At 38.1% G+C, this 17,050-nt stretch overlaps 1 long non-coding RNA gene across 2 annotated transcripts; it reads left to right on the top strand.

Annotated features, from left to right (window-relative positions):
- The first annotated feature begins 148 nt into the window (after positions 1 to 148).
- LOC131783415 (uncharacterized) lies at positions 149 to 10,539 on the top strand. 2 transcript variants are annotated; one of them, XR_010715824.1, is made up of 4 exons: positions 149 to 327; positions 3,834 to 5,492; positions 6,256 to 6,289; positions 10,385 to 10,539. It is a non-coding gene; the product is annotated as an uncharacterized lncRNA (long non-coding RNA). The 2 variants fall into 2 exon arrangements; XR_010715825.1 differs by lacking the exon at positions 6,256 to 6,289.
- The last annotated feature ends 6,511 nt before the right edge of the window (positions 10,540 to 17,050 follow it).

Genomic DNA, 17,050 nt, shown 5'->3' with positions numbered 1-17,050 from the left:
TACATTGATTAAGCAACCTTGAACTCTGAGTTAACAGTAATCGGCGGAACTATCAAGAATTATTAATAATAGAACGATCTGATCCCTCTGGCTTCTGACGTCATAGATCGATTGTTCAGGAGTACGTGCTTAAGTAATGTATCACGTTTAGTGCTCATGACAACCCGTTAACGTTCACTTCTCTCGAAGCCTTCAAAACCCTCCGGCAAAAAAAATATTTGAGCCCAGAGGGAACTTGCATTCTGTGCTGTAAACGCTTGTTACAACTTCAAGCTACAGACTTTTGGTCGAAGGGATATATGTGTGACTGGTTTGACACACAGATGGGTAAGTTTAAGCAACATGGACTGAATTTTCGTCCAATTCGATGACAAAATGTAAATGATTATTAGTGATGTGAAAGATTGATGCGCGCTGGGAGAAGGCCTTCCAATTATACTCGTATACACATCACAAAATATCCGAAAAATATCCTTTAGAAGAAAGAATCACTCAGTGCTGCCTGCGGCATTTATGGAAATGCCATTGTCTTTGACAACCTGCCTTGCCTTTGATCCATAGCAATATGCATCACTGTAAGGTTGTCTTCACAATGAGGTGATTGTTGCCGGTCTGAGTGACTGAATATAACGTGTTATGTCAATTCCTGAATTTTTCGCGTCCTCCATGGCGTCGTGCATCAAAAACAGCTCAAATGTTACGAGAACTTCAGTTTAAGAGGGCTGAATGTGATTAAAGTATTGAATAGACTGTTCCCAGCTGACAAAATTATTATTTCCAACACAAAGTTTGATAAAGTATGACACTTTTTCTTCATGCTAAAAATTTCAACAAAATTTCTTTTCGTTTCCCAAAAACCTAACACGGGCTCGTAATTGCTTTCTTTACAGTCATGAAATATTTATCTGCTTTCGGACCATGCCATTGTCCATTTTATTTCAGTTTGATTTTAATTTCCGAACTATAAGATTTAATCATTTTGATTTAGAGGCCTATGATATTATTTGATCCTGTTTTTGTTCCCTGTGCTGTTTCCTGTTTATCGCCAACAATTGATTAAGAGTTAGATTTGAGTTAGACTCTTCTGTCAGGCTTGTAAGGTTATTTTTAAAAATGTTTTACACACAGGGCTGTTTTGTAAGAAAGAAAGCTGGGAAAGTAAGCGGGTACTTTACATAATAATAATCGAGAGTGCGAAAAGGTGAGCCATCATGATGATGGTTCATCATCATCAGTCAATGTTGGTCTTGGCGCTTCGCCTATCATCATAGAGAACAAGGGCATACGTGACCGCCAACAAGACCAAGTCTCGGAGACGGGTTCCGGTGATTTTATCTTCGCAAAGCATTTAACGAGTTCGGCCAGCTTTGATTTTTTCGTTGACTTCAATCACTCCTGAGTCAGGGATTGCTACAACGACAACAACAGATTGGCATGTTTGACACTTGTCAAAGTGGAGTGCGCTCACGTTACCATCTAGGATTCCTCGCGCGCTTCTTTAACATGTGACAAAGGGCTTTGTTCGTTCTTTTTGTCAAAACAAGTGAAGTGTACTGAACGGCCTTTACTTCAGCATGCGGTGAAGTTTTGTTTATTTCGGGGCAATCGTTCTTGCTGTTTTTTTCTCACTAAGGTATTTGAATCTAGTTACATTTTAGTGGTACATATCTTCTGTAAGATTCCAATTTAGACCATGGTATACCTAGAATATATTCGATAAGAGCCCCACGACAAAAAGACTATTGTAATGAAGGACTATTGTTCCGAAAAAATTCAAACCGCAACAATAGACATTAGGTTTGTATTTCAACTCTGTTCTCGGTAGAGGGCTTTGTTCTCGGTCAAGGCAATCTTGATGTGAAAGCAAAACGTAACAGTTGGGATCCAGGTTACGAATTTTGCGTTCCCTCTTGGAGTATAAATCATCTTCAAGTTTGGAGCTAATCACTCTTTCGGCTTTTAATCTTGGGTTTCAAAACCCGAAAGGTTTCCTAACATGTGTTGTCTTTTTTTTAATGCGATCACTTGGAGAGTTATACTTGTCGTGATCTCCTGGACTTGTTGTTTTCGTCTATGTTAACATGATATAAGACAATTTTTTTTCCTGAAGCAGCGGACTTTTTATACATACCACGATGTGTTCAAGCTGTGCCGTCCATTCTCAATAAGAAAAAAAAGATAGAGGAATTATTCGCCCGCAGGCAAAATAAATAGGAAGACACTTTTGTAAACAGGGAGACAATTGTCTTTCGCTCTGCAACTAGTAAATTGACGTGCGCAGTTCGTGTACACGTGCTGGCTTATAGAAGGAGATTTTAACACCAAAAATACAAGGGGAGAGAATAAGTCTTGAGCGCCAAAGCGGAGGAACGGGAAAGGGGGGGAGGGGACCGGATATTTTCCAATATCAGGGTAGGTAACTTAGTCTTTCCGCCCGGTGAACGAATCGCGTGTTTTGTTACCAAGAGCTTCCAGGACTAGGCGCCAATAATTTTTTATACTGTCAGACTATATAGGGTCATTTGTGGACAAAAAAATAGGCCGTTGTCGAAGCTCAGACGCCCTGAGTTGCTTAGTTAAGACACACCCAAAGGTTATTTTCGAGTGAGAGTACCCTCCGCATCCCATTGGCATAAAAGAAATTCTGATTGCTTACTGAGTTCAAGGTTATCTAAACATTACGAAATACGAGAAGTTTCCCTTTAAGTGTTGCAGTATCGCACAATCATTTCCAGCGGGAATTTCTCAGCGAAACTTGAACCCTGGAGGAGAAATTTTAATGCTCTAAAGTCGGTAAAACTTTCAGTGTCTCTACGTTTTTGGAGCAGGACCTTCGAGCCTTTGGAAAGAGACCTTGTTTTAAAAAAATTCAGTTTCGTTTCGGGCAGCAACTGCTTTGCTTTTGAAGAACTTTAAAGGAAAAGCAGGTTACCACAACTAACACGTATAGATATTCCATACTTCGTTTGCCACTTGAAACTAAAGAAGGTGATCACATTAAGAGGGAGTCGGTAAGAAAATCTAATTATCAAAACGAAAATTATCTACGGGTAAACAAAGTTTGCAGAAGGGCTGAAGAGTTAGATAATTATGTAGCAGCACTGGTTATCAAATGGAGAGAAGGGAATGTTTTTCATTCGTGTTTTTAATTTGTTTTTTTGATCTGACCGCCCGGATAGGTTTTATTTACTTATCTCTGGTAGGCGTTCCTTTTGTTTCGTGCATGAACACAAGCGTTTACTACGATCATAATAGTTTACAAAGCGACAGGAAAGTTATTAAGATCAAATTCTCTAAGTATAAGCTAAGCGTCATTCCGCCATCTCATGTTCCGGCGATAGTAAGAGGTAAAGAGTGCCCGTTGATTTAAACTGAGAAAATGCTCTCTAAAAAATAAAGGGCAGAATATTGTATGATCGATGAAAGCCATCTAGATAAAGATCACTTTGATTAGCTGCCAGTTGAAAGATACATGATGAAGTACAAAGCATAAGCGAAATTTTAGGCGACCGTGATTAATCTAAAATGCGATGTATCAAATGTTGCTCTTTCGACTGTGTTCATCCTTCGCGTCCTATTAAAGTGTTTTAAGGAGAATCAAATGCTTTGTTTCACTACAAAACCCTTCAATAGAGTGTCAGTGTACTCCTTGAATCAAGTGGTAAGTTTCTAAAGAAACTGGTGCTGCATCGGTGGGAGAGTATAGCAGGTAATTTAATGTTAACAACTGAGTTGAAAACGTAAATTAGCCACCGTAAAGGGTAAAAAAGCTGACGTTTCGAGCGTTATTTCTTGACAAACGGCTTAATAAATTTTTCTCTTTTTATTTTCAGAAAGAAAATGCTTAGAATTGTCTTCATCATTGTCGTGTCTCTGCCTTCTGTAACATCAACCACAAAAAATTGTAGCTCGGTGACGTCGACCAAGTGCTTTCAACGATGTGGCAGCACCTCATGTATGTGTCTATCAAACGACACCCATTATGCTTACAGAGAATGTCACCAGTCCTGCGGAAATACACAGTGCAAGGTACTGACGTGTACATCCGGGACTTGCCATCAGGAGTGTCATGACTGCCGCATGGAATGTACTGGTGACGTCGGTTATTGTAATCAGCGGTGTTTGTCAGGAGCATGCTCCTTTAAGTGTAGCGCCAAGGAATGTGTACAAAAATGTGCAGGTAATGATTGCAAACACTTGCCTACGGAACACGAAGAGCCTTTAATACCACGCCTCTACCTGGTCATCTTAGCTGGTCTGTTTGCAGCTACTACAATTTTGACTTGTTTAGCTTTGATGTTGTCTTGCAGCCAGATGAGTTATTGTACGAGAAAAACTTCCATGCTTGTTTCTCGTGACCTTTGCAGCAGCTTAGAAAGTCTACCAACAAAACCTTCAGTTGTATAGTACAAGAGCCCACGGGACACCCATTCAAAGCGTTATTAACAAAATAAAATAACCAGTTGTGTTGCACACCATGAAACACAGGATATCCACGCACGAGACTTTATAGTGTTCCTCACTACATGAAGGGTGGAACGAGTTTTGTGAAAACGAAGTGAAGTTGTAGCCTTGGAGATAAAGACTATTCCAGTAGGATGAACTACAAGTAGCTTTAGTAGGTTGTGAACTGGAATTGTGTCAGTATTTAATGAAAAAGAAAATACAGTTGTTATCCTTTCATATTTGTTGAGTGCAAGAATTAAAAATTGTCACAGTAAAGACGATTGTGTAAATCCGGGTTTTCTTATGGGAGCCCTTTTTTACAAAAGATAAGAAAGGTTTGAAACCAAGAGTCTCATCTCCTTTGCGCAATCACGAAGGAAGCATTAACATTGAAACGCACTCCACTGAAATAAACATATGTTTCTTTGTGATTAACTTAAAATGATGTCAAATTAACTGTGTTTTCTTTAAATGGGTTGGTTCCAAGGTCAGCTAAATTAACAATGATGGCTGGACGCCAAATAGCAAAAGAAGCAGATAGATCAGAATTCTGAAAGTAAATTGCGAGAACAAACAAACTTCGGAACTTTCCAGATTTATTAGTTTTAACCTCATCCTCTTTTTGCATCTAATAAAACAGGTGTTTTTGTGAAACCACTCAATTCATTTTCGATTTGCTGATCGGTTTTAAATATATACGCCCAAGGTTATCGACGGGTTAAAGTTGCGCTATAAAAAGATTACCCTGACAGTTATGTCAGAGCGAGATGGGTGAAATTCCGATCCATTGTGGGCTAAAGCTTAATAATGACAGACGACCTGCTCACCCTAGAAACGTGAAAAAATCTCAGTGAAAACAATAACAAAGTACTTGAATGCATATGGTAAATTAATGAAACATCTTTTCTGACATGCATGCGGTGAGAAAACAAGCACGCCGGCGCTCTTTTATTTCCGTAGCGGCCGATACGTTTCTTTCACAAGTCTAACAGTAATGGAAGGAAACTGGACCAAAGAGGAGCACTGAAGCTCATTCGGGAAATAGGGTAACATTTAAGCTTGACTAAGTTACTATGTGTAGAACAATGTCCTTTAAATTCAAGCCACAAAGGATTAAAAAGGTGATAGTTCACAGAGTAGTTATTACCGATTTACGTCGATTCAGGCCGTCAATCGTGTATTACTTCAACTGTTTTGACCTTGCTTATTAATGGTTTACCTAGCTTTAACCCGGTCCAGCATACGGCTCGTTAAGGAAATCTTCTCAATGGGCTTGCACTCACTGAAGGAGTAGCGGGGGATTGTGCTCTCTTCATCTGTTCATTTAACCATCTGCAGCCCTGTGGAATACATGTTTTATGAACGAATTCACGAAAACGGATCTATTTTTTCGTACGATTTACCAAACAGTCACAGCTGTAAGGGTTGTACACCTTAATTCATGCATCTTTTTTAAACCAGGTTAACTCTTTAGCAGCCGGTGGCGTATTTTGAATTCAATCCTCACCGGGTCAGGCGGTGAACTCACAAATAGTTGTCCCCTCCCCTCTCTTTAATATCGTCAAAACCAAATCTACTTATTTGGCAAATTTACACCTTTGTGTTGATAAGGATGTAAACATATACTGGGAGTCTTTTCGAAGAAAGCTTGGCATTGGCCACAACTACATAGGTGGCACATAATGTTTGAGACTGAGTGCGTCTCCAATCTAAATTATTAGTTACTCTGTTTGAGAAGAGGTTGCACTTGCGCAAGGAGCGTGTGATACATCCATTTATAACTTGTCTTTATCTTATTTCATCTGAAAGGAAGTTTATTGTACAGAGCCTCCGTGGAAAACTGGTAAGTTTTTTGGTCGAAACTGCAGTGTTTAATAGTTTTCTATATAAGATGCTGAAAAACTCTACAAGCCATCTAAACTCAAATCGATTTTCAAGTGAGCTGACGCTGTACTCAGCCACAAAGGAGCTTACTCATGTTAAATTAAAAATGGAATTAATTTCCGGTACTTATCAAATCTTCCCGACATATCGTGAACATCCATCATTTTGGATTGTTTCTGAAACGAAAAGAGCTTTGAAAAGCTCACAATTTGGTCAACCCCCTCTTCAAGACTTCCTTTTAACGGAAATAAATTTTGACAGCTATTTTTTTTTTTTCGTAAACAGTGGACACTGAAGACAAATTAATAATCGGTTTTTTTTCCAAAGCTAATGCGTTGAATCAATTCGGGCCTAAGCCGGAAGGAGGTGATGAAGGAAACGTACTTGTTTCCACGGGTAGTTCGTGAAGTGGGATCAATACCTTAGCGTCTGGGATTCCGGACGGTCGGAATCTATAAGACTTAAAATTGGCAATTTACCATGATACGGGTCTATTGAAATTACATACTTTCCATTAAATCAAACCGCATTATTTTAGGACATGTTCTGTGTACAACAGGTGATTTCGAAAACGCGATGTTAAATTTTTTTGCCCATGTAATGCCAATAAGTTTAAGAACTCGTTAACGGCAGACGTACAGCTAAGCCGAATTGGAACTTGAAGTGTTGGTTTTTGCGGAGAGTAGAAGCGGAGAACGTAAAGGAAATCCCTCAGAACACGGACGAGAAACAACATCTAAGGTTCAAGCTTAAATTTATGATTTTATTTGCTAAGGGATTTCTTACGCTTCTCACGGAAGTACTATTTTAGAATTCTCCTCTAATATAATTAATATATCTTGTGATTTAACAGAGAAGAGCAAAAATGGCGAGAAAAGCCCCCTGTCTACAAACAGTACATATAACTGGAACACAATTCTCAAAACTAACAACGACTGAAAGGTTGGGCAGCGAGTAAAGAGAATTCATATTGAATCTTACAAAGATCTCGGTCGTTAGGAGCTCTATGAATTTTAAAATTTTAAAAGTAGAAGGGGAGAGCTATATTTTATCCTGTAAACAAAGAGTTTCTGTCCTTTGTTAAGTAATAACGAAGGACACGGGCTGTAAAGTAAAAAGAAGACGAAAGTGGAATGACGATATAAGATCATGGAATATGAAGTGTTAGCAAAGATAGGTGGAATTTGGCTAAATGTACAGACTGCGGTATCGGTCAAATATGGACCAAAAATGTTGCGGTTTTGTCCGAAACGGACCTCAGTGAGTAAACAATGTTCAAAATAGAATTTTTTGGCAGCCATTCAAAAAATTTTTTTTTTCTGCCATGCCAGTAATATCTATCGCAAACATAAACGTGTCAACTTGTTTACATTGCCAAAAACATCTTGAAAGAATGTCAATCGCATCAATTCTGAGCGGATTTTGTGTAATTGTATAATAGTTTTAATATTATGCCGTTCATTCTCTTATCCCTTTTTTAAAAAGACCTACTTGCCCCTTTGATGCAGTCACCATGGAAACAAATGATGTTGCGAAAGGCTGTTACCTTGGTTCTTTCTAATCATTGTTAAAAAAGAAAATTCAAACCTCGCACAGAAAAAGATCTACACGTGTTTAGCGAGTATGCAACTTGACTTTTTAACTCGTTATGGGAAGTACTTTTCCTTTTTTCTGGTTACCCAGTGGTGCCACATGCTCCTCTACGACTTTAAACACTATCACTTAGTTAAACATTTCTTGCAACATAAATTATCACCGACCCGTGCAGCTTTCTCGTCGCAGTTCAATTCAGAATTATGTCTGAAGTGCATTTGACGAATTCGAAAGTTTTAGACTTAATGTTACTGAAAAACTTGCAATCCCTATTAACGTACCCTTCACTCCTCCAAGTGATCAATAAGAAACTTCTCCTAACAACATCTATAGATTATCCAGTAGTAAGGTGATGAGAATCAAAAAGAATATAACAAGGGGATTATCACTATATTTAATACTAGATTCTCAGAACTGCATTTATAAAAAATCAATGACACACGGTAAGGAGAATTACTTCTGATATATTAGGAATGAAAGGGTTCATCTTGTCCATTCTCAGCGATCCTTGCTCATAATTGGTTTGTTGTATTCTTAATTCCTCTTTTTTTTTCTTCCCAGCTGAAAAATTATTTTGGTTTTTTTTTTTTTTTATTTATTTTCTAAAGGAATTTATCTGCGATTCCATTAACATTAATCAATCAACATATATTGTCTTGGGGTATTGTTTCTGCCGTGCTTTTTTCAGTTTTGTCTTGTTTTGGCCAGTTTTCATCATAGACAATCTAAACAACAGGCTGAAGTCATGCTTCTTTGAGCTGGAGTATTCCTGATCCGATTATCCTCAAAACAACCGTGCTTCTGGATTAAACTTAAACACAACATTTTCGACACATTGATCTTTGAACGTAGGATGAAGATTTCTCAATGCTGCTGTTTGCGGCAATGCGGTTATTAATCAATGTTACCCGTGGTTTTCTCATCCTATTAACAATGTTTCCCCCGCCCACCCTCCCCCCTTGTGTAAGGAACAATGGTCACAACCAACATCCACATTTACGGTTATCTTCACTTCACTGTCATTCTTCTTTCCAGCGCTGGTCTGTGAAATCGTCATCAATTAAAAAAAAAAGCTGAAGTAACTCATATCAAAAGATTTTAATTAAAAGAAGTTGTCGTCCGAGAGATTTCAGCCGATTAAAAGGGCACGTTTTTTTAAAATTCTCAATGATAACATCTTGAACTTTTGACTGAATAATTAGGAAGTATTACGAATTGATATTTATCCCTATGAAACTGTTTATCCAATAGGGTTAAAAACGTTAATTTTAATAGCGTTCCTGAACTGGAAAAAATGAAGTCCAACTCTTAATTCAGTTGGAAAACAGTTCTGCATCAGGCGAACTAAAGATGCCGCGAAATTGTAAACATAGAAGTAGTGAACACTTATACAATAGGAAACCATGATTGCTTCTGGCAGGAAGAGAGGGTCGTAATTGAAATACTGAAAATCACGAACATCAGACCTCGTGTCAAAATTTAAGATTTGAAAATATTCGATTATGAGTATGTCGCTCTGGATTTTCTTCTAAAAGCTATAATCAACGGCTAATGCATACTTTACACTCCGTTTTCTGATGATAAACACTACATTACTTTTTAGGTTGCGCAATATTTAAGAAAATATTTCCAGCTGGGAACCACATCAATTTTTGACATGTAGAGCATAGATTTCCTTCAAGGTCATTGTTAAAAGGAGATGCTATTTACAGCTCTAACTTTCTAGAATTATGAACCAGGGATGATGAATCAAAAGAATATATTTTTCTTAATCCAAGGCATGCATTGTGCAGGAGCGTTGCGTATTCGTCTGGTTAATTTAACGTTTCATGTCAGAACGTGTGCGTCTCGGTTCACGAATTCTTGAACCTTCTCTTGTAGTCAATGCGAAAAGAACAATGCATCTCACGCCTTCTCAGTCAAATTAAGTTTTTCTTGACGCCTACGTGAGTTCTAAAACTTGTCTAAGAAACATTAACAGCTGGTGTATATTACTCACGTCACTAGTAATCACGAGATGTTTTCTAGTACTTGCATTTGGTTGGTACAAAAATAGGAGAGCCAAAGAATAAATCAGCCAAAGAATAAATCTGCCAAACAAAGGAAAGCATTGTTTTTTAATAACTTACCAAAAGAAGAATCGTGCCATTTTGCACTTTATTTTGTCTGTTTAAACTAAACGCAAACTTTTATCAGTCAAAATACTTGTTGGCACGATATTTAATTTCCGTACGCCGAGGCATTACTGCGGTTAATGGACTTGTTGATATAATTCGCATGAGGTTAATTATGTAGGAACATCAGTTAAATCACAAGTCACGTCTTGTACCCGATACCTCTCTGAATGTATCATCGTGTAATTGCATTATGTCATTTTAGTCAAGAAAGTTTTCCTGTATGGTACTGTGAGGCTCTCTAAGGAAAACGCGGTTTTAATTTGGGATATCATGATCTATTTTAGGAGGGAAGACGGATAAGGCGACGCCCCTGTGCTTGCAAAACAATTTGAATTCGAACGTGATCAGATAAAATAGCTGAGCTGCATCCGCTTTCTTCTACGATCACCATCTGTAGAACTTTGCCATAAATACATCATCCTTGTACTTAAAGCATTCAAGGTGAGTGATCGTGCTTTTTCCACTCTGCAGCTAATGAATTAGTAAAAACGAGAGAAGTCAAATTATTTTTCAACAGACTTCTAGGTCTCATTTCCGAGCAAAGTATTTTATTTGTTTGAGCTTATGGACACTTTTCAGGGGGAGCGTTGAACTGTCTTACAAATTCCATTTCCGCGAACACCAGTTTGTTTTTTTTTAATTTTTAGACATTCTTCAAGGAATGTTGGACTCCATTTTTAAAATAGGACTGTTTTAACAAACAAAGTCATTTGATAACCAATGATAAACACATTTCATTCGCATGAAATTTCATCTGCAAAAAGAACTTTGAGAGCAAATTAGTGTTAATAGGCTCAAAAGGGCTATAAATTACATTTTTTTAATCTGGGTAGCAAGTTTTTAACTATCGCGGGTGCATGTCACAACATGATGGCTTCATAATAGTATGAATTCAGAATTTCCAATATTTGAATTAACGGTGAATTATTCAATAAGGTTACATCGTGGAGAGCTACTTCAGCTGAGTCTGCTTACTCGGTAAAGCCGAAGACTGACCAAAGCCTATAACGTCTATAAGAAGGTGGTGGAAACATTAATGTTTCAGAAGTCTGTTCCTAGGGAATTTTGGGGTGTTGAGTTCAGCAATTCGAAGAATAAACAAGGGATCACACGACTTTCTAATGGGAAAAGTGTGATACCCTGTTCAAAATAGGATCGGCTGGACGTGCCCTTGAGGATAAGCTGAGGTGTACGTTGTAGGGATGGACAACAGATTACTGTAAACTCAGCGGTGAAAAATAGAATCAATCATTCTCCAATCTGCTTTGACCGAAGGTTAAGATGCTTCCTGTTTGTCGATTGTAGGTTACCTAAGATTGATTAATACCGGTCATGTACCAAAAACGAAACATTGGTATCCTTTTATTTTTCTGATCTATTTTTAAACTCGTCATCTGTTCGCCCCTATATTTTCGTGAAGAGATGAAAGAAATTGATCATCAAAAACCGTAAGTTTAGCATAATAATTTTAAGGCTATATGAATCTTATATCTTGGACCTCTGCGATTTCTTTACAGGGATAAATATGTTTTGTTTAGTTGTGCTTGTCGTGGAATTCCTTCTCCTCACAAAGCTCAAGGCGTCACCGACAGAGAATTGTAACGCAGTAGTCTCCAGTACTTGTTTACAACAGTGCAGAAATAGGTCCCCATGTAGATGCGGCTTCACATCCGGGGATTCGCGTTATACCACGTGCAACCAGACCTGCCACGACTCCAGCTGTAAGATCATGACGTGTTCATCTGGGACTTGTTTCCAGCAATGCCATGACTGTCACATGGAGTGTACAAGTGGCGTGGATTTTTGTAGCCAGCGGTGTCTCTCTGGAGCATGCTCTTTTGTGTGTGAAGCCAAGCGCTGTGTTCAAGAATGTAAAGGACAGGAATGTGATCATGAGCACGTGACCCCAAGATGTCGAACCATTATTCCAAGTGTTTATCTTTTGGTGCTGGCGGGTCTCTTCGCGGCGACCACCATTTTGTCTTTTTGGGCGCTGATGTTGTCATTTAGAGAAATGAAAAATTGGGATAGGCGGGAAACCTATTTCAGAGTTAAAAGCAACAGTAGTAGTCTTGACAGTCTGTGTTCTGTAGATTTAAAAGATCCGTAAAGAAAAACCAGTCACAATCATAACTTGGAGATTCAGAGTGAGAGACTGGGGCGGTAGATTCTATTAACCCGCGCGTGACATTATGGTGTGTGCGATTGGGTCGAATTGATGCGACTTTGATAGTTGGGCAGTTTAATTAGTGAACCATAGTCAGGATCGTGACCAGCATTGAATGCGTGACAATGTATAGTAAGCGCACCGTTACGGTGATTGAGAACTCTTACGTAACCAGCTATGTCATTGAGAGAAAGACTAGTGAGACTACGCGAAGGAGTCTTATAAAACATCATTAAGAAATTAAAATAAGTTTAAACGTAAATTAAAACTATAAACGATTGATTTGATAAGGCGAGTAACGCAATAGTCCTTTTACCACGAATAGACGATAAAGTTAATAGTAAAATGTACTCCTAGTAAAATGATTACGATAACGAAGTACATACACAGAGCATTCTACTGAGTGCGTTAGCATTTTTAAACCTTCGATTTCTAAGATGTAATTGTCCGTTCTCCCGTTTACCTGTCACACGTTTTCTTGTAAGGCAGTTTCGAGAAGTTGGTGTTAGATCAAGATAAGATCTACCTGAGAAGTATGAATATTCTCATTATCTGTTTGCTGAATATTGAACAGATGTTACGAGGAGAAATTACATGTCAATCACTTCTAGGAGTCAAAGGGTTAACTTAAGGATTGACTCATACAAACAGTAAATTTAGAGGTACCATTTTCAATAAAAAAAGGGTCTGCTTTGGACATGAATTTCGTCACGACGCCTCTCGATTCGATTACCAGGCTCGTGCACTGGCCGCTGTTTGCGAAATGAGGATGCGCTCATGATGCACGGATGAGTTAATCATAGGAAGTGTTTTTCACTCAAAAAAAAGAAACAAACAGACACAGCAGGGATTTCCCCCAATAAGGTCATCTTTTTGCTTGTTTACTCCCTACAGCTCCCTTTAATTAAAGCCATGATAACATTTTCAATCCATATTTTCATCTTTCCACCCTCATGAGCCTCTTTAAATCTTTGTAATTTTGGTTTTGTCTGCTGCCTTTAAATGTTATCGGTTCCATATTATATGCACAATCTAACGAAACCCAATTTCTGTGATGTCATTTTTGCTCTCCTGTTTGTGGAACATGCTATAAGTCAGATAAGTGTTTATCTCGCTGCGCTCAAACAATGTGATAGTTCTTGCTGATGCCCATATATGGTCATGACTTGCAATAGGACAGACTGTCTGAGTCGAGCTTTACTTAATTCCTTCCGCTAATATTAAGGCACGCTAACGCCATGCAGAGGACAAAATCTATTGCAATTTTCAACAGACCTACATCACATTTGTTCATCTCTATATGAACATAACTTGAGAACGCTTTCTCAGTCAAGTCGTGCCATGATTAGACCGAATAAACAATGCACTCCCCAGCTGTCGCCAATTTTACTCGCAGCTTGACGCATTGTAAAAATATCATTGTGTAATATTTTTCCATTGAAAATATTTACACAAAGATTTTAAGTCCAGCTGCGAATAGAATCACATGGATACTCTTATATACCTCCTCTTATTATTCGTAAGTAGATTATTTTTCACTCTCCGTTAGCTGTATAAACATCAAGGCAATGTTTTTCTACATGGGTGCAAACAATACTTCACTATAGCAATCGCGCTGGTCATTTTAACTTGTTTTCCCAGGCTCTAGGTCTCGCCTAAACCGACAAATTAGTTGAACCTGTGAAACAGTTCTGTCAAAGGATTCACGCGGTACTTGGAAGTTCGTCCACATTGTAAACAAGGTAAGTTCCTTTAACACACACGAATTATTGTCGAAGAGAACTACTGTATTATATTCAAAAGCTAACTAGGTTCAGTCAAGACTAGGGCTTCACAACAAAGTTTATACGTGAAAGCTCTCTCCCGAGCAAAAACTTCGCGTGGGCAACGATCTCTAGGGCGTTAAAGGGGAGGTGGCTGAATAAAACCATTAACTTTTTTTTCTTTTTCAATACTTACTGTGACCTATGTCTGGATGACAAATGCTCTCAACAAATCCGTACTTCACAATGAAGCCAGTTTTAAGGCCTTTTGTATCCAGGGTCAAGTCCACACTTATCACGCGGCAACAAAAGGAATTCTTAGACTAAAAGCACCTTCCCCTCTTCCAGTTTACGAAAACAACGCGTATGGACGAAAAAAAAGAAGCAAATGCAGACATAGCAAGGGATTATAGAATAATATTCTTGGGTCAAAGCCAGACAAAATCGAGCAAAATCGGCAGATTTTTATGAAATGAGGTTGTTTACGACTTGTAATATGGTGTAACGTTACCCAGATATTCATTCCCCCAAGTGATTGACTCTCATTTGTAATAGTCATAATAGTAGTCTAAGAATGAACTTGGGATGTAGACGCGCTGAGCTATATATGCTATGTAAATTATGCGTTTGTGGACCGTAAAATATAACATAAACTGAGAGAGTGACCTTAGACCAAAAAATGTCAACGGAACCTTAAACTAATAAAAAAGGGAGGAAGATTAATTGCTAAGAAAGTGACTTAAAACCTAATATTTTACCGATGGGCCCCTTCATCCTGATTTTTTCAGGATAAAATTAAAGAAATTAAATTATGAATTGTCTACAAATAAATTTATATTGTTTGCAAATTATATCATAACCTGAACAAGATATACCTGGATTAATTTTAAAGACTAACCTTAATGATACCTCTGATTAAATCAGGTGAGAGAGGATCAATTATCAGTAAGATAAATTAACACAGATCTGATCACATTGTGCTTTTCTCTTCAAGAGCTAGCGTTGGAAAAAGACGCATGCGATCGAAGGAATAATGTTTGTGGAGAGGATAGTGTGAAGCTTACAGTTTCAATCTCAATAGGGGTGTAGTGAATTGGGGAGTTCGAAAGTACCTGGATTTCAGAATCGCGGTTTCCGGTCACGCATTACATATTATTGTCAACCAGATTCACCACAATGAATCCATAAATAGGTCCCGTGTCAATAACAGGAGATTCCCAGTCCATGAGCTAATAAAGTTTTTATTATTTTGGCCTTTCTGGTTATTTCCGAATCAAGCGTTAGATCAAAGAAGGTGTTATGCGGTCGGAGTAGTCAATGGGAATTGAGTAAGAAGCTGGAAAAGAGATTACTATTTAGCAGATTTTGAAACTGGTTCAAACCTAGATTTAATCATTGTATAAAATTTACAAAGTCATTACAATTGAGTGAGAGACCCTGCTCAGGTAATCCTCGTCACGTCTGAAATGATTGAAAACAGGTCAAACAGGTTTTGATTCTAATAATCAGTGATAAAAGACCCACAATTTTCAGAAAGTTCAATAGTTCCCATTGTTGACACGTGCGATTACGGAGGCAATTTTTCCAGAGAACTACTGGCTTTGTCACGAACAACAAGCACAGCGAAAATATAGGTAAGAGACATGACGGGTTGTGTTATGAAAGATAAAATATAATCTCAGTTTGCCTCTTAAGGTAAATCCAAACCATGGCTTAAAAGTAACCCATTCGTTTCAGAATTGCATGCGCGCAGCTTTGGGGAAGCCGCTGGTAACAAGTAAACGGCGTCGGAGATTAAAACAATTTTTGGATCCTGGAATCAACTTTGCGACAAATCTTCCGGTATCGACAATTTTTGTTTTTAATTTTAACGCGCAGATGGCTGAAAACAGATGGCAATAAGTGCAAATTTTGCCGTTTTCCGTCAACGTTTATAAAACCCTGTCTAGAAAATCAAGGTTAATTGCCCTTTTAACTCGCTCATAACCCACTTTTTATCTGGGATACCTCTGTCAATGAGTAACATTGATGTAGCAATGTTGAGTCTTATGCAGCCCCACCTTCAAGGCACCTCGTTGTTACTGCACTTTCTAGACTCAGTTAGTATTTTTAATAATTAGGAATCTCTTCATTACGTACTCGTTAAAATAAAATGGGTAAAGGCACTGCCTACTCTGAAACAGAAAACAAATTTTTATTAACTGAGGCAATGCATTGCAATATAAGTGTTGCACATATTGCCGAGCTAATGATAAGAAGCATGAGCTGTCTACATATAGAGAATAGCGTCGCGAGGATGAATGGACGAACTTCAATATAATATACACTGAAAACTACAGGCATGTGTTGGACTTGATTCCGTGTAAATAATCAGTGGATCAATTAAGTTTTACATTGGAAGACTATAATGCATCGCGTGCTACTGTATTCATGTTCACTTTTCTATACAGAGCAAAGATTAGGTTAGAGTTCCTTATTTTTCGTTTCGTAGCATCAAGACAATGTAACAAAGCATAAATCGTGCAGCTTTTACCAACGATAATTTAAGGGGCTGATTTGATTACACGTCAAATTGAAGCATTCCTCGAACTCAAAGGTGTATGAAAAGATCATGATTTTCTACATCACCAGGTACGGTTTCAGGTAACATAGCCCCCGGCATACATGATCAATCTCGCACCCATGCTCACACTACCACAGGTTGATTAGCATCTGAAACAAAATATATTTCTGCCTCAACTCTGCTATGAAAAGAACATGATCCTATGAATCTCACGAGATTCAAACAAGTCAATCAAATTCACATTCCATCATGTTTTGTTTCAAAAAGCTGAGGAAGCTTAACCCAAATGAACGGTAAATCAAAGTATGATATACCCCAAGAAATTAACATTTCATTGCTTCTCGAAACGATGATTTAGAAGTCTTAAAATGATTAATAATGCTAAAGAACCAGTTACTGTTTGCACGGGCAAAGAGGACCGGAAAGGGCGAGACCCATGATGAAAGTCACGCAACTT

This window comes from Pocillopora verrucosa, chromosome 12 (assembly GCF_036669915.1).
Source record: "Pocillopora verrucosa isolate sample1 chromosome 12, ASM3666991v2, whole genome shotgun sequence".
NCBI lineage: Eukaryota > Metazoa > Cnidaria > Anthozoa > Scleractinia > Pocilloporidae > Pocillopora > Pocillopora verrucosa.
The sequence above is the reverse complement of the archived record's forward strand: the minus strand, read 5'-3'. Positions and strand labels throughout refer to the sequence as shown.